The sequence below is a fragment of the Macrobrachium nipponense genome, chromosome 33 (genome assembly GCF_015104395.2).
Source record: "Macrobrachium nipponense isolate FS-2020 chromosome 33, ASM1510439v2, whole genome shotgun sequence".
Lineage (NCBI taxonomy): Eukaryota > Metazoa > Arthropoda > Malacostraca > Decapoda > Palaemonidae > Macrobrachium > Macrobrachium nipponense.
Window position 1 is genome coordinate 60,632,498 of NC_087219.1, and position 17,500 is coordinate 60,649,997.

The following is a 17,500-nucleotide window of genomic DNA, read 5'->3' on the forward strand; positions in this document are numbered from 1 at the left end:
GGTACCACAGTAGGGGCTTTGCCTAGACTCAGAGAGTATATTTACGAAGCGAGAGAGAGAGAGAGAGAGAGAGAGAGAGAGAGAGAGAGAGGAAAGAGCGGGCTCCCTGTCTTGGGGCAAGAAGCCTAGAAAGATGCAAATGATTAAGAACCCAATTCTTCAGCTGACTCCTTCGTCCGTGATGGCGTGATGTTGGGAATTATTCGAGGTAAACAACTTTGTTATCTCTCTCTCTCTCTCTCTCTCTCTCTCTCTCTCTCTCTCTCTCTCTACTTTTTATTCCGGTAATCCATACATCTTGATCCTGTGAATTTCTGTATAAAAGTGTTTTTGAAACATGTTTTCTCAATATTCCATTTCTTCTGTCACGGACATAATTCTTATCGTGGTACAAGGATAACATCATCTTCGATTCTTTTTTCGTTCCTTAATTCGTTTGTAACATTTAATTTCTAGCAATACCTCCTTTCATCCAGCATGCAAATGATTCAGTCTTGAATACCTTGTTGTTGTGTTCCAGTCTTGACCTGTTTGTCTCATCATTTCTTTACACTTTGGTTATTCTCCGTTTCATTCTTAGAAGTCTACCTCCGTCTTTACATTCGTGCACTGGAAAATGTCCTGGTTGTGAAAAACGAACAAAAACGCTTTTCTCAGCAGTGTCTCATTCTGTCTTTCTCTATTGTCCTTCGAAGATGAGCAACTTTTGATTGCTGTTTCTTATTTCTCTTCGAATCGATAAATCATAATTCGATGGAAAATTATAACATCGAAAATACAAAACCTACTTTTTACCCTTATTTACCACCAATGTTCAACAACAGGAAGAAATCAAATACATCTAGCTTTGCTTTTGTAGAAAGCAACGTTCTCTTTGAATATCTCGCTTCGTTTCACTGATCGGTATAACCAAAGATACTATAGAGCAATCTATAGTATCTTTAGGTATAACCTTACTAAGTTTCTTCGTGAGGCCATAATATATGCGCTCACTATCATACCGTATCTGTGGCGTACTATATTATCACGCCCTGAATGGACTGGCATCATGTATCCAAACATATCTCTCTCTCTCTCTCTCTCTCTCTCTCTCTCTCTCTCTCTCTCTCTGTAAGTGTCTGCTATGTATTCCGCTCATTAAATGTCCTTGCTCTGTTGATCTTTTTAGGTCACCCTCAGCGCGTCAGGTTTTATTGCTGCTACTGACTGGCCACCCATGGAGGAATGTTGAGAGGCCATTATTTCAGTGCGGGCGAACTTTCTGTCACTCAGGAACACCCCAACACACATCCAACAAAGCTAAACACATCTATAAGCCTTCTAAATGAGGAAACGAGTCAAATGCTTATTTTCGTTTTACGAACTAAGTTGGATACTTGCTAACGCGAGATGTTCGCGGAAGGTGGAAGGTGCGATGGAGATGTACCATATCATCCAGCAACGTGCGATAGCCCGTAGCGGTTTGCTTTGGCAAATTCCTCCCCTCCTCATCTTCTCTCCCACCGCAGGTGCGCAGGGGCGGGGACTGACTTTGTAAACAAACCGTCGTCGAAGCGATAATTTTCCCCGCTTGGGGTAAACTTACACGGGAGTTACTTAACCGCGTTTCATGAAAACAAAGGACTGGAGTAGGTCGCGTTGTCAGAAAGACAAGTGTCTTTTCTTGCTAGTTCTGTGGATTTCATTCCCGGCCCCTTGACGACATAGTTATATTATGTCCCCGTTCATTCTTGAGGGAGTCTTGGATCTTATCCATTTTCGTTTAAACCTTAGAGAACCGTCGGCTCCTTGAGAAACGATATGTAGCAGATAGCTCGATGCAACCAGCAAACGGTAGTTTGTAGTCAAGATAAAGTAGAAGAAAGAAAAAGGACGCAGGACCCATTCTAGTTGGTTTTCGTTTGTTTGTTAAACCTATGTGAGGTTACTACTTGCTTCTTCACCATTCAGAAACGTTAATTTTTTTTATATTACTCTTCTCACTTCTTCCTAAACTCTTTTTTGTTTTGTTTTTGGAAAATTCTAATTTAAGGAGAAAATGGAAAATATTCAAAGGGGGGTGGTTACTGGAAGTTAGAAATAAAAAAACGGCTCTGTATCTATCCATGTCTTTCTGTATATACAGGAAAGAAGAGAGAGAGAGAGAGAGAGAGAGAGACAGGCCTAACGGTTCAAGTATTAACGAGAACGAGGAAAAGAAGTAATATTGACATCGGTCATCATTCCTTACTCCTGTTTTCCCCCTACAAAACTCCACCTAGAGGAGGATTTCCTTCGCGTGGGTTACAGCAACAGCCTTGAGAGTACACCTTTATCCTCACTGCATTATCATAGTCCAGCGTAACATTACCTGCTGCAGGTAATTCATATTCTGCGTAGCCAAAGCGGCCGGTCATTATGACCGTCCTAGGATCAGCCATAAATGGAGCTGGCCGAAGATCGCTCGGGGTCTTCAGGGGAGGATTGAGGAGAGAAGAGATTCCTAGCAATACTCTTTCTCACCTCCACGCAACTACAAAATGTGTTGTGCATTTGTATACACTCGGTGAGGACATAGGATAGAAGTATCCATACGTAACTATATTTGTGCGTTTATATATATGTCTATACACATTTTGCTTTATATTGACGTGCGTATGTGCGTATGTGTATCTTAGTGGTCCACTGATTTGAACCTAATCTCACTGATGAAAGGTCCAAGATTGATTCCCAGCGGGTCGCAAGTAGAAAAACCGATTACGTCTGTTGCCCCAAGTGGTGAATTAGGCACTCGGAGCTTAGTGGTACCCCAGGATCTATCCTTTCTAAGAGTTTGGATAATCATTATACAGAGAGAGAGAGAGAGAGAGAGAGAGAGAGAGAGAGAGAGATAGAGTTGCACCCATCTAATTAACGCCCTGATAAATATTTCATGTCAAACTCGCTAAGTATTCAGAAACCTTAAAGAGGTGGTACACAAACTTCCAGAGGCACGTGCCTCTTGCGCAGTCACAGAGTTAAGTTTCTTCTCATCTCTGTCATCGAAGAACTCCACTGGTCCCGTAAACACCGAGAAGAATGTTACAAACAACAACCATGACTTCATCTCGATGCTTTCTGCGTTTTGCAAGTGTTTTCATTGCTGCTCATTTCGGAGGTCAAACCGCAAGATCAAATCTAATCGAAAAGGGTGTTTTTGCTGGTCAACAGGATGACATTGTGGGCTTTGCAGTCTGGTGAGTGACCACTAGAGAGCTCAGCTGGGCCTGAAAACTGCAAAGTCTGCATCCTGAGGAAACAGTAGTCATCAGGCTCTGACTCGAGGTAATGGTCGCCTGGCTGGGTGCAGCCACGGTCTAGGTATATACCTAGACCGTGGATGCTGCAGCCTGCTCTCAGATGACTTCGGTTCGCAGATTCAGACACCTTCGGCCTCTTCATCAGAGCGCCACTGTTTTCGTTTAATAATATTTTCATGTGACTTTTTCTTTCAGTTGCGTGAATGCACTCATTTATTTCTTAAGTTTTATTAGAAGGACGTCAATGTACTATGCCAGGGACAATAAGAACCATACTAACTGAAGACTTCATGAATTACATTGAAAATTTGCTAGATTAGATATATATAATATATATGATATATATATACATATATATATATATATACATATATATATTATATGTGTGTGTGTGTGTGCATGTGTGTGTTTGTTTGTTTGTTTGTTCATTTGCTGCCAGGGGTTCACTTTGTTCAGCCTTTAAGGAACAGACCTCGATCATCTAGTAAATAAGAAATGTAAGAGAGGTTGTTCTGGGAAGTAATAATGTTATTATCTTTTATTACCCACAACGAAAAAGTGAGGTAATTAGCCTGTTCACAGTTGCACAGAAAAACTCTTTCGCAGAATAAATTTAAGAGCGTCAAAAGTTTTTATGAACCGTCAGCGGCCACATACAGTTCTGTATTATTAATGACGGTCGTTTTTCTACAAAATTATCTCCAAAACTCTTCCTGACAACACACGATACGAATCTGTCGTTCCCTCAGCGTCACACTCTAGCGGTAGTTTCAAATGACCGATCTTCTTATCATGCACAAGGGATGTGGGGAGAGGACCGCTGGGGTGAGGGTTTAAAGAAAAAAAAAAAAGCGGTGTGCATTATTTTGCGGTTTGTGTGTGAGTGCGATGGCGAGCGAAAGAGACTCTCCACCAGACAACCCAAGGCACTTGTGCAACCCACCAAATATAGCTCGGTCTTCATTCTCCCGCGCGCGATGTTTTCCTCCATCTGTGCTTGTACGGAGTGACCCGTTTTCTCTCCGCGTAAAATTGACATTGATATACGCTACATCTAAATCAACGGGAAAGAAATAGATTCGATTGTTTCTCTGCTGGAATATGTCAACGTCGGCGTTGCAGCAGAAGAGAGAAGACATCACAAAAGAGTCGCCTCGTTCGGCGAGAAACAAGCGCCATGCGTCTTGCGTTCGCGATTCGACCACCAGCAGCAATCGCTGCTGGGTCCGACCTGGATGGAAAAGTCGTAAAAATTATAGCTTCCACTTTCAGATGCCCTTCAGTTTTGTGTCGGCATTAATGCCTTACTAGGAGAGAGAGAGAGAGAGAGAGAGAGAGAGAGAGAGAGAGAGAGTACTATGCAATACATCCGTTTCATGGACAACGAAATCTAGCACATGAGCGAGATGTGTATTGTCTGCCGGACGTTGGAGTGGTAGTAACTTAATTTCCTACTGATTACAAAATGTTTAACCTAGTTCATTTCGTAGGAAGATCGACGGAGGCCAATTCTTTCCTTAAAACAGCTAAGGAGAGGTATAATATTATATATATATATATATATATATATATATATATATATATATATATATATATATTTACATGTGTGTATAAATATGTATATTTCATATTTCATACATATGCTATATATATATATATATATATATATATATATATATATATATATATATATATATATAACATAGAAAAAAGAAAAATATTTAGCAAACTATGTGTGTGTGACGAATCCAACTGGAAGCATCATTCCAAATATTTGGTCTTTTTCAGTGATGTGCTTTTTCCCCAAAAGTGAATACATCGTTTAATTGATGTCAGTTCTGCGTGAAAAGCATTACAGGTCAGTCAACGACGGATTAAAAACAGGTTAAAAATGCGCCGAGGCAATCGAGTTTTCTGTACAGCGTATAATGGTATGTGAAACTCTCAGCCACGGCCCATGAAACTTTCAGCCACGACCTATATACCATTTCCAGACGCAAGATCATGGCCAACTTTAACCTTAAATAAAATCAAAACTACTGAGGCTAGAGGGCTGCAATTTGGTATGGTTGATGATTAGAGGGTGGATGATCAATACGCCAATGTGCAGCCCTCTAGCCTCAATAGTTTATAAGATCTGAGGGCGGACGGACAGACATAAGGCCATCTCAATAGTTTTCTTCTACAGAAAACTAAACAAACTACAAAAAGAAAACATCTTGTTCACGAAGGAAGATTTTACTTCCAATGGAAAGTCACTTGCAAAGTCCAGCAAACTATTGTATCCAAAAAGGTCCAATGAAACCGACAGAGCAACGGCAGAGGAAAACTTCAATGAATCTTGTGTTTTAACTGGTTGATTCATTTATCTTTATTTAATGTCTTGTCAAATTTATAATTATTTTTCTATATTTTTCCGTGATTGTTTGTTATCGTAATTAAAGCATTTAAGATTTTAAATTTAAATTTTCCACGTATGGTTAGTTTGAGTAATAATAAATAATAATAATAATAATAATAATAATAATAATAATAATAATAATATCATCATTGTCAAGTTCTCATGGTAATATTTTGACTCAAATACATATCGTTGAGAACTTTAGATAATTCTTCCATATATTTCCTAGCAAACGTCAGTGACAGAACAGTATGGTACTAATTTCTCTTTATTTCTGCTCTTGACTTTCGTCATGGGGTACAAATGTATTAGACTGATAGCCCCAAAGGACTTTGCATTAACAACCAGCATTCGACGCAAATATTGAAAACTATTTCTGTTCTGATATTCCATTGCTTTCTCTCTCTCTCTCTCTCTCTCTCTCTCTCTCTCTCTCCTTCTCTCCTCTCAAAACTGAAGCCCGATCTTTATAAATTGGAAACGGAAAATTAATTTCGATAATATTGAGTCCGTTTTCCGCCTTTGGCTTTCGGTGTCTTTTGTTTTTGTTTGTCTGTTTCTCTGTCTGGTCTGTACTGTATGTATCTCTCTCTCTCATCTCATTCATCGTCTCTCTCTCTTCTCTCAGAAGAAGAAGAAGAAGAAGGAGGAGAAGAAGAACAAGAACAAGAAGAAACAAGATGAAGGCAATGAATATAAGTTCAGTCTGGCCATTGCTTGACTTGCCAAGCATATATCCTTTTTTATAATACTCTTGCTTGAGATTATTATTACTTTTTTTATAGTTTTTTTTATTGCTTCTCCTCAAGTCCAAGGTTAAAGTGAAGGACTGATCGTTCTGAAAAGCAGTTCGATATTCCCGCTAGAATTTTTGTAGGAAGAAAATCTTGACGAAAATGATGTATTGTCGTCAGTGATCTCAGTCTCTTTTTACGACGAAATAATTACAAAAAATCTTGTATCAAGTACTAAAGACCTCACGCCAGTCAAGAATATCATCGAAAGGCCTGGGCGAGAGAGAGACGAAATGCAGCGGTCGAAGACTTGAAAAGAGCGCTAAAAGAAAAATCACTTTACTAATACTGTTTGTCTTGGGGAAGCAACGCTGCCAAAACCAACATCGTGTTGAAGTGAGAAAATGACTCACTTCTTTTTCCTTGGGGTTTCCGGGTGATCATACCAGGAAATTCGGCCTCATTACTCAATTCATTATCCATTCTCATTACATCTGAGAGTTATTACCCCTGGGTGCCATTATCATTACGTCTTGTTAAGGAGTTTTTTTTTTTTTTTCTGCACTGTCTTGTTTCAATTCAATCTTTAACATTTATATGGTTTCCTTTCAACTGTCAACTCCACGTCCTTATTCAAATGATATCTAAAGCGAATTAAAACCAGCTTCTTGAAGGAAAAGAGGTTGCAGGTATCAGGAAAACTAAAGAAATGAAGAAAATGCCATAATTCGACTGTGAGTGTGGAATAAGCAGAAGGTCTGACGCTCATGAAATAAAAATGAGAGTTTGTCGCCTGGCTGCTGTCATAGAATCGTCACGGGGAGAGAACTTTTTTCTTGTTTTATTTCATTAATCGGCCAAATCTATCTAAAGATAGAATGAGAATCGAATTTTCTTTTAGTGTTCTGTAAAAGAAAATAGTGAGATGGTTGTGTGTCTGTCCGCCCTCAGATCTTAAAAGCTACTGAGGCTAGAGGGCTGCAAATTGGTATGTTGATCATCCATCCTCCAATCATCAAACATACCAACTTTCAGCCTTCTAACCTCAATCATTTTTATTTTATTTAAGGTTAAAGTTGGTCATGACCGTACGTCTAGCACCGCTATAGATGCCAGCAACACAGGCCATCACCGTGCGGTGGCTGAGGGCTTTATTGGACCGTGGTTGAGAGTTTCATGGGCCGTGGTTCAGAGTTTCATACAGCATTATACGAAGAAACTTCGGTGCATCATTTACTTTTGGGGGGCGGGAGATGTTAGGCTCGATCTGACACATCAGGAATGATACAGATTCTTCATATCTAGTTGTCTTCGGGTTTTATAACTTTCCCTGACGGAAGGGAGAACATTCCATCTCCTATGAACACAAATCCATAATCACCTTTGAACACTTAAATTAAGTTTAGATTCTTCTCCTTACCACACTATGACAAAGCTCTTTTTGAGACCTGTTTTCCCTAAAGCACTGAAAATAGTCATAGCAGTGATTGAAGAAAACTTGTGGCATCACTTAGGCGGATTTGAAATTGCAAGCATTAAGTGAAGTCTACGTCTTGTGTAATTCATTACCAATTCACTTTACAGCGTTTATCTCTTCTATATTAACATTCGTTTCTTTATATTTAATATGACTTGTTGAAATCGTCTTTGCTATTTTTCGAAGTGAGTAATCGTGCTGGTACACCTGAGCAAGACCTCATTATTTTTGTTTACCTTTTCTGTCGACTTTCAGAAATGACTGGCCGTCTGTGTTTAAAGATAGATTAATAATACTAATAAAAACTTTCTCTGTGGAATGATGCTTGAGTGAGCTTTTAGAGCTTACTACTTCGTTCTCTGCACTTGAGAATAAATATTGTTTGTGTGCATAAGGTTTATATGGGATATATATATATATATATATATATATATATTATATATATATATATATATATATATAATATATGTATATATATGATGCATAAACAAAATAATACTTACTCAGTGCAAATATATACACACAGACACACACAACACACCATCATTTGAATATCCTGAAGAAAACGTTCAACCTTAAGAGTAAGCCAAGAACCTTTTACTGGAAGTTTGCTGATTAGCAACGGTACCACTTCAGCACCAGTTAGCTTCAAAGTACTCGGAATAATCTCAAAATACAGAGTCCACACCTACATCTCTCAGAAGACGGAGAAAGGCAGTGAAATTAGAGAGAGAGAGAGAGAGAGAGAGAGAGAGAGAGAGAGAGAGAGAGAGAGGTCATGACAGGAAATAAAAATAATAAGAATAAACAAACAAAAAGTAACAATGAAGTAGAGAGCTGGACATTAAGTATAATACTAAAAAGTAACAGAGAAAAAGGGAGATAATGACGTAGAATACAATATAGTAAAGGGGTATTAGAAAATAGAACATAGCATATCAGCAAGTAGTACTGCAGGCGCTCCTGAATTCTTAAAAATATCCGACCAACTGGGGATGAATCAGTGACTTCGCGTAAACGTATTTAAAAGTGACGAAGTCACATCTGAGAACAATCAGTGGAGCTTCCTTCTACGACAGTGAAAATTGCCAGGTATTGTCGCCCCGACTTTCACTAGCTTTCGTGTTTTCCTTTCATATTCGCTTTAGAATGCCTCGTTTTTCGAAGATACTTTTTTTTTTTTTTTTTTTATGAAACAGTGGGTCCGATCCATTCTACACCTTTTAGTAGGCTCTTTATTTCCTATAAATATAGTCAGTTAAAAGTTGTTCAATGTGCGCTTTAAAAAAATCAGTGATTAAAAATTAGACTGATCTCATTAAATTTCTTAAATCCTCACCCCACTCATTACATATTTACAAGCAAACACACGCGCGCGCAATAATATATATATATAATATATATATATATATATATATATATATATATATATATATATATATACATATATATATATATATATATATATATATATATATATATATTAATATATATATATACTATATATGTATTATATATATATATAATATATGATAATTATATATAATATATATATATATATGAGATGAGAGAGACGAGATGAGATTTTGAGAGAAGAATGAGAGAGAGAGTTTAAGAGAGCAGAGTATTTTTACGTACTAATATGTTTAAGCATCAGGGCCCGTTTTATTTACGTATATGTATGAAAATTGCATATTTCACTCCAAGCGCAACCTCATGTCCAGCTTGACAAACTACATCTGGTTTCAGCGTGAACCTTAAATTATTTACACCCAATTAATTCCTCGGTCGAACGGGTTTTCCGATTAAAGTCGGTACAAAAAAAAATGGAACGTAGTACGAAAGGAATGTGTCACATTATACCTTAACAGGTACAAACTCGAGCCTACCTTGGTTTCTTCCTCATCTTCTTAGGATCTTTCTCTGTGACTCGTTGGCTTCTGGCTCTGGTCAGGGAGATGTTCTTGCTTGCAGAAAGATCTTGAAATTTTTCACTCTTTATGAAAATGACGTCTCTACCTGACGTTGGCCATAAATATCGTGAATTTAGAAGAAAGACGCACAGACAATAAGGTGCTGTCAACGTTTCATCATTTCCTGGAGGCCTGATAGTTTGTATGCTCGATGCTGGAGATATAGACATCATCTACTGTACATTGAGATAACTCGCATGATTGAATTTAGGAACTGGAAGTAATCAGTACTCAAGAGGCAAAGTAAATTCTATAAACTGCTCGGGATGGTTTTGTGACATTTTCAGCCGAGTTGAAGAGATTTAGCTACATCATTTTGCAGTAGGTTTAAATCAACTCAAATCCTGTGAAGTCAGCAAAAGAAGAATGCGAGGTAAATAACAAAAGACCGATTTGATTAGTTTATAATAGTGAGAGGAAGACCCACAGCAACAAGATGCTAAAATCAGTGGCTCTCAACCAGGGTGGGGAATTTCAGAGTTTCAGGGGGAGAATTGCGACCACAGATTGGTAGGCTCAAAAACTGACTCTATAGGACCCCACAAGACACAGTGTGCATCCGTTCGTACTACTGGAAGGTCACGCTGGGCTTTCTCTCCGCTAGTTTGTATGTTTGTGTTAGTATTTTGTTGCATACTATTTGAAATGCGCCTTTTAAGGCAAAGGATTTTGGAAAGAGGTGATAGCCCCAAAGAACTTTGCATTAACAACCAGCATTCGAAAACGCAAATATTGAAAACTATTTCTGTTCTGATATTCCATTGCTTTCTCTCTCTCTCTCTCTCTCTCTCTCTCTCTCTCTCTCTCTCTCTCTCTCTCTTTTAAATAAATATCTCTTTGTCTGTTTATCGAAAGTAGTATCTGTGTGGTTAAAGGCGCTTCACAGTGCGTCCTGATTTCTTGGTAGCGCATTGGCCTTTCATTTGAGAGACTGTGGTTCGAAAACCACGTGAGTCAGAAATAATATATATAAATATATATATATATATATATATATATATATATATATATATATATATATATATGAGAGGAAGAAAGAAACACGAACAAACTATTGTAGATTCATATCACCAGTGCATCTGGTGTCTAGGCCAGTCCCTTACGGCACCCCTGATTGGCTGTTGATAAGCCAATCACATAGGCAGGATGTGTGTTCCACCTCTCCTGAGGGATACATCTTTCAAAAGCATCCCTCAGGAGAGGTGGAACATGCATCCTGCCTATATGACTTCTCAAGAGAGACTGAGAGTTTCCAGCCCTGTGATTGGCTTATCAACAGCCAATCAGGAGCGTCTTAAGGGACGGGCCTAGGCATCAAATGCACGGCTGACGCGAATGTACTATAACCATGAGAGCTCATGACTCTATCAAAATGCATAACCAAGGTAATCCTCACTTCACTTTTGTGAAACTTTAATAAGGTGTTCTCTCTCTCTCTCTCTCTCTCTCTCTCTCTCTCATATGATACTACATATGAGGCAATAAAGCAGCATACCTACGAAGAAATAAATTACGATATGGCAACAGAAAAGCAAATCCCGAAGAGGCTCTACCCAGATCTACACAATGACGGGAAAGAGGAAAAAATAGACAAGAAAGACAAAATCTGCAACCTTTTGAAAAGAGGGAATTGCAGATTTGGAGAAAGATGTTACTACAAACATCCTAAGGTATGTCACAACTATGAAATATATGGTAAATGTGCATACCTAGATGGATATGGGGATGATTGCAGAGATCTGCATCCAAAAATATGCAAAAACCTAAAAGAAGGAAAAGGATGTAAGTTCGACAAAAAATGCAAATATATGCACCCTGTAGCCATGAATCATAATCATATAAATAACCAACCAAGTAATAAAATCCAAAATAAGAAAGAAACAAATAAAGAGAGAAATCAAGAATATCAGGTAAAAGAGAAAAGCAAACCACCAATGAGATATGCAGAGATCCGTCAGCAAAAATACAAAAAATTTTCAATGGCATCAGCTCAAATATCTACTCAAGGGATAATAACTGTATTTATTATGCAAGAGGATATTGCAGACGGAGAAAATTGCAGATTCAGACACAAAATGAATAATTATGATGAAGGAAGATAAAATATTATGGAAAAGTTGGATTTTTTAATGTCAGAATTTCTGGAAATGAAAAAAAGAACAACATACCAGAACAGGAAAGAGACATGGGAAAATCCTTATTACTACCAATATTAAATGAAGGAGGAAAACACGCAAACCATCATAGTGATGAATGCGCAGGGTTTAGTTACGAGTAACTCAAAAAGAAAAATAGAGTACTTAGAAGAACTAACCCAAATTGAAAAGAAAATAGATATAATGAATATAAGTGAAACCTGGTATTCCCAAGAGACTGGGAATGATGATCAAATAAAAGGGTTCCAAACTTATAGATCAGATAGAATAAATAGGAATCAAGGGGGAACCGCAATATATGGGAAAGACAAAAAACAAGGAAAAATATATGAGAAATATAGTAACTCAGAATGTGAACTAATAGCGGTAGAATTTGAATCTGAAAAATTAATGAACATAGTAATATATAGACCTCCTAATACTAAAGAGTTTGACTTAATAATTGAAAAATTGGATGATATATGTAGAAATCACAAGGAACTGGAACTATTCCTCGCCTATCTGGGTGACATTCAACTTGTTTCCCCCTTGTTTCGTAGAATGGAAAACGGAACGAATAGGAGATTGTGGATGTACTTTATACATATAAAAAGAGAGTAATAGTAGTGCAGAAGATAAGAGGCAATTCGAAAATCTATTAGATATGCTACTAGAATACCAACATTCAACAAATAAATCACCTGCCAACAAGAAAGGAAAATACTTTAGACCTAGTATTTGTGAACGAGGTGAATTATGTTAAAGAAATAATAGTTTATAATGCGAGTATTTCAGACCATAATGTCATAGAATTAACAGTTCATTCCAAAGCAAGTGAAAACAGAGATAAGCAAGAAATGAAAAAGTGGGAAGGATATGGAAAATACAACTTCTACAGTAAAAATATAAAATGGTCAGAAATAAATGAAGAATTAAACAAAGATTGGGATAACATTTTCGTAAGCGATGACATAAGGGTAAATACGGAGATATTATATATTAGAGAAAATAGTGGATAAATATATACCGAAGAAGAAAAGTAAACATCATTCATGCATACCAAGAGACAGAAGGATCTTGTTCCAGAAAATCAGAAAGTGGAAAAAAGGTCTTGCAAAAGAAAAAAATGCATGGAAAGTTATAGAACTAAAAAGTAAGATAGAAAATGCAGAAGCCAAAATGATTATACAAATCAAAAGAAAGTGAAAACAAAAACGGGAATTGGAAGAAAAAACCCTATTAAATATCAAGCAAAACCCCAAACTATTATACTCATATGCGAAGAAGATGAATAAAAGAAGAATAGAAATAGGCCCTCTGAGAATTGAAGGGAGATTCACGAATGAAAAAAAGGAAATTTGCAACATACTGGCAGAACGATATAAGAGAGAATTCACCCCTAGAATAGATAATGAAGATAATGATATAGAAGTAAGGGACGAAAATAGTGAATATCTAGCTGACATAGAAATTAATGAAGCTGATATTGTGCAGGCAATTAATGAAATTAAAAATGGAGCTGCTGCAGGGCCTGATGGAATCCCTGCTATTTTGTTAAAGAAAGTAGTTCATTCTATCGCAAAGCCACTTGCAATATTATTAAGACAAAGTGTAGATACAGGCAAGATTTATGATGAGTACAAATTAGCATATATCACCCCTACTTTCAAAAGTGGATCAAGACTTGAGGCAAGTAATTATAGGACTGTGAGTCTAACATCACATATTATGAAAGTGTATGAAAGGGTAATGAAGAAAAATATTATGAAACATTTAATAAAAAATAATTTGTTTAATATAGGACAACACGGTTTCGTACCCGGAAAAAGTACACAAACCCAACTGTTAGTCCACCGTGAGAACATATTCAAAAATATGAAAAGCGGAAATGAAAACAGATGTGGTTTATCTAGACTTTGCAAAAGCTTTTGACAAAGTAGACCATAATATATTAGCAAAGAAAATTAGAAAACACAATATCGTAGATAAAATAGGAAGATGGTTAAAAGAATTTTTACACAACAGAAAACAGATAGTTATTGCAAACGATGAGAAATCGGATGAAACCAAGGTAATCAATCCGGTGTGCCACAAGGTACGGTGTTAGCTGCAATACTGTTTGTTATTATGATTGAAGGACATAGACAGTAATGTTAAGGATTCGGTAGTGAGTAGTTTCGCTGATGACACAAGAATAAGTAGAGAAATTAATTCTTGGATGGAAGATAGGAACGCCTACAAAGAGACCTTAACAAAGTATATGATTGGGCAGAGGAAAATAGGATGGTATTTAACTCTGATAAAATTTGAATCAATAAATTATGGAGACAGAGAAGGAAAGCTATATGCATATAGGGGACCTAATAATGAGACAATCACAAATAAGGAAGCAGTTAAAGACCTTGGTGTGATGATGAATAGGAACATGTTATGCAATGATCAAATAGCAATTCTTTTGGCAAAATGTAAAGCAAAAATGGGAATGTTGTTACGGCACTTCAAAACAAGAAAAGCTGAACACATGATTATGCTTTATAAAACATATGTTCGTAGTCCACTTGAATATTGCAATATGATATGGTACCCACACTATCAAAAGGATATTGCACAAACTAGAGAGTGTACAAAGGTCCTTACAGCTAGAATAGAAGAAGTTAAGGACCTTGACTACTGGGAAAGACTACATCATTAAAATTATATAGGCCCTAGAAAGGAGAAGAGAACGCTACATGATAATTCAGGCATAGAAACAGATAGAAGGAATAACAGAAAATATCATGGAACTAAAAATATCAGAAAGAGCAAGCAGAGGTAGATTAATAGTGCCCAAAACAATACCAGGAAAAATAAGGAAAGCACACAGGACATTAATCCACTACGCACCAGCATCGATAATGCAGCGTCTATTCAATGCGTTGCCAGCTCATCTGAGGAATATATCAGGAGTGAGCGTAGATGTGTTTAAGAATAAGCTCGACAAATATCTAAACTGCATCCCAGACCATCCAAGATTGGAAGATGCAAAATATACCGGAAGATGTACTAGCAACTCTCTGGTAGACATTAGAGGTGTCTCACACTGAGGGACCTGGGGCAACCCGAACGAACTGTAAGGTCTGTAAGGTCTCTCTCTCTCTCTCTCTCTCTTTCTGAGGCATCAGTGAGATCCTTAGCAGGGGACCGTGTCATTAAATACCCCGGCCCTCCCATCAGACCCGAAAAGAACCCCGAGGAGCGAATACCCACACAAGGGAATGATCTGGGCAAAAAAGGCTACGGTCGTGTGAGTCATTCGGCAGAAGTAGACGCAATGGCGACTTCGCGGGAGGGAAGGGAGGATGGAGGGCCGCGGCTGAAAGGTTACGGGGAATGAAAATGGGAAAATAACGAATGGGGTGGGAGGGAAAGAAAAAGAGAAAGAGAGGGGAAAATGAGGAGAGAGGGCAGTGCAAAGAGAGAGGCAAAATGAGAGAATAGGTGGTTAACGGAGGGGAAAGCATAAAGAGAAAGAGAAGGAGAAATTAGGAAAGAGGTCAGAGGAGGAGACGGAGGAGGAGAAGGAGGAGGAGAGAAAAGAAGGAAGAGAAAGGAGGGAAAGAAATAAGGAACAAGAGTTAGAAAATGTGGCCAGAAAAAAAGATAGATTAATTAGAAAGAAAGAGTAAGAAGGGATTGAATAGAAATAAAAGTTGAGAAAACCAGGGGAAAAGTAAGTTAAAAGAATAAATAGGAAGAAATGAGAACGAGGGGGGAGGCGGGGCAGGTTTGGGTGGGTGGGTGGGGAGGTGAATGGTTGGGTTTGAGGGAACCGGTGTCTGCCTAACTATAATTTTCACGTCAGCTGTCATTAGGCTAGGCTGACGCGGGAGACAGGTGTCAATTTAGACAGGACGTCTCCAAGTTAAGTATATATATCTTCGTTTAACCAGGCCACTGAGCTGATTAACAGCTCTCCTAGGGCTGGCCCGAAGAAGAACTTGATTTTCACTGACGTGGCTATAAACCAACTGGTTACTTAGCAACGGGACTTACAGCTCATTGGGGGCTCCGAACCACATTATATCGCGAAATGAATTTCTAATCACCAGAGATACATTCCTCCGGTTCCGCACTTTCAGCAGCGGGAAACGAACTCGGGCTACCAGATTGATAGGAGAGTACGCAACCCACTCGTCCACTGAGGGACGTAGGATGTCTCCAGAAGTTTCCTATCTAATCGAAGGACCTTGAGGATTACCTGACTTTCATCCATTTTTCCCCGCCAAGTCAGTGTCCACTATTTTCAACAGGCAGATATCTTTCGATGCTCTTCTCTTTCCCCCCATCATGTCTTTTAAACTTTGTTATATATTTTTCAATGATTATTCATTTATTTCTTTGGTTTCCCTAATTCCATTTAAGTGACATCCGTTTGTATTTTGATTATTTATCGCATTTATATATTTTTTATTCTTTTTTATTTTTGCTATGGCCGATTTTAACGGTCACCTTTTGCCAATTTTTCCCGATTTTGCGTTTGTTCTCTCTCTCTCTCTCTCTCTCTCTCTCTCTCTCTCTCTGTCAGTGGAAGGAGATAGTGGAAGAGCCGGTTCTCTTCTCTATCATTACAAAGGTGAGTCAGAAATGCGGTTTACTCCTCAGGACGGGGAAACCTACCTGTCTGATGGAAGCTTAGGTCTCGAGAGGATCGTTTAGTGCATCTTGCTACCTCTGTGTAGAACGTTGCTTAGTCCTGCACTTACGTACGAATGCGGAGTCCGACGGCACGAGAAATCCGATGGCCTAATCTAGCCTAGACCTGAGGGAAAGGCCAAACAGACTGTTTCCTGAAAGAAGAAAAGAAAAATACAAATCTTTAGCGTCATTCTGTCTACACGAAGGACCAATATTGTTTTTTTTTTTTTTTTTTTTTTTGTATGGTGGTTTTACGTTGCATGGAACCAGTTGTTATTCAGCAACAGGACCAACGGTTTTACGTGACTTCCGAACCACGTCGAGAGTGAACTTCTATTACCAGAAATACACATCTCTTACTCCTCAATGGAATGGCCGTGGTGGGACGCCAACACCACACCAACCACGTCACTGAGGCGCGGACCAATATTGTGTACGAGTATGTCTTGTGTACTTTAAAATATGACCAGTTGATTTACTTTCCGGTAAAAACAAAATACTTTAATAGATCATGTGGTAACGATAAAATTAGTCTAAAAGATGACGACACTACTAACGAGAAGGCATGGAATTATTTTATGTGGTAATTAATGAACAAGTAAAAAGTGTTAATTAATTCAGTTGTTGGAAGTAAATTTTACTAATTCACAAAAAAAGCCAATTGACTATTTATATAAACGAAAAACATGAGTAATTATCCTGATAAGTGAAGAGAACGTAATTGATTCATATTAGAACATCTTTTCCTTTTAAGTAATTGAAAGGCTAAATACATAAAAGCAATTGTTCATTAGAGGTGAATTCACTGAAATGAAAAGATTATAAAAA

The 17,500-nt window shown here is 37.9% G+C and overlaps 1 protein-coding gene and 1 long non-coding RNA gene across 7 annotated transcripts in view; one reads left to right on the forward strand and one right to left on the reverse strand.

The window, feature by feature from the left end:
• Positions 1-17,500, forward strand: part of LOC135203226 (mucin-2-like) — a 136,476-nt gene that overhangs the window by 12,734 nt on the left and 106,242 nt on the right. The gene's annotated exons all lie outside the window — the stretch shown is intronic.
• The window catches only part of LOC135202759 (uncharacterized), a 29,012-nt gene that overhangs the window by 7,794 nt on the left and 3,718 nt on the right, over positions 1-17,500 (reverse strand). Inside the window, exon 2 of the long non-coding RNA XR_010311819.1 lies at positions 16,655-16,824. This is a non-coding gene — a long non-coding RNA (uncharacterized LOC135202759). The remainder of the gene's footprint in view (positions 1-16,654; positions 16,825-17,500) is intronic.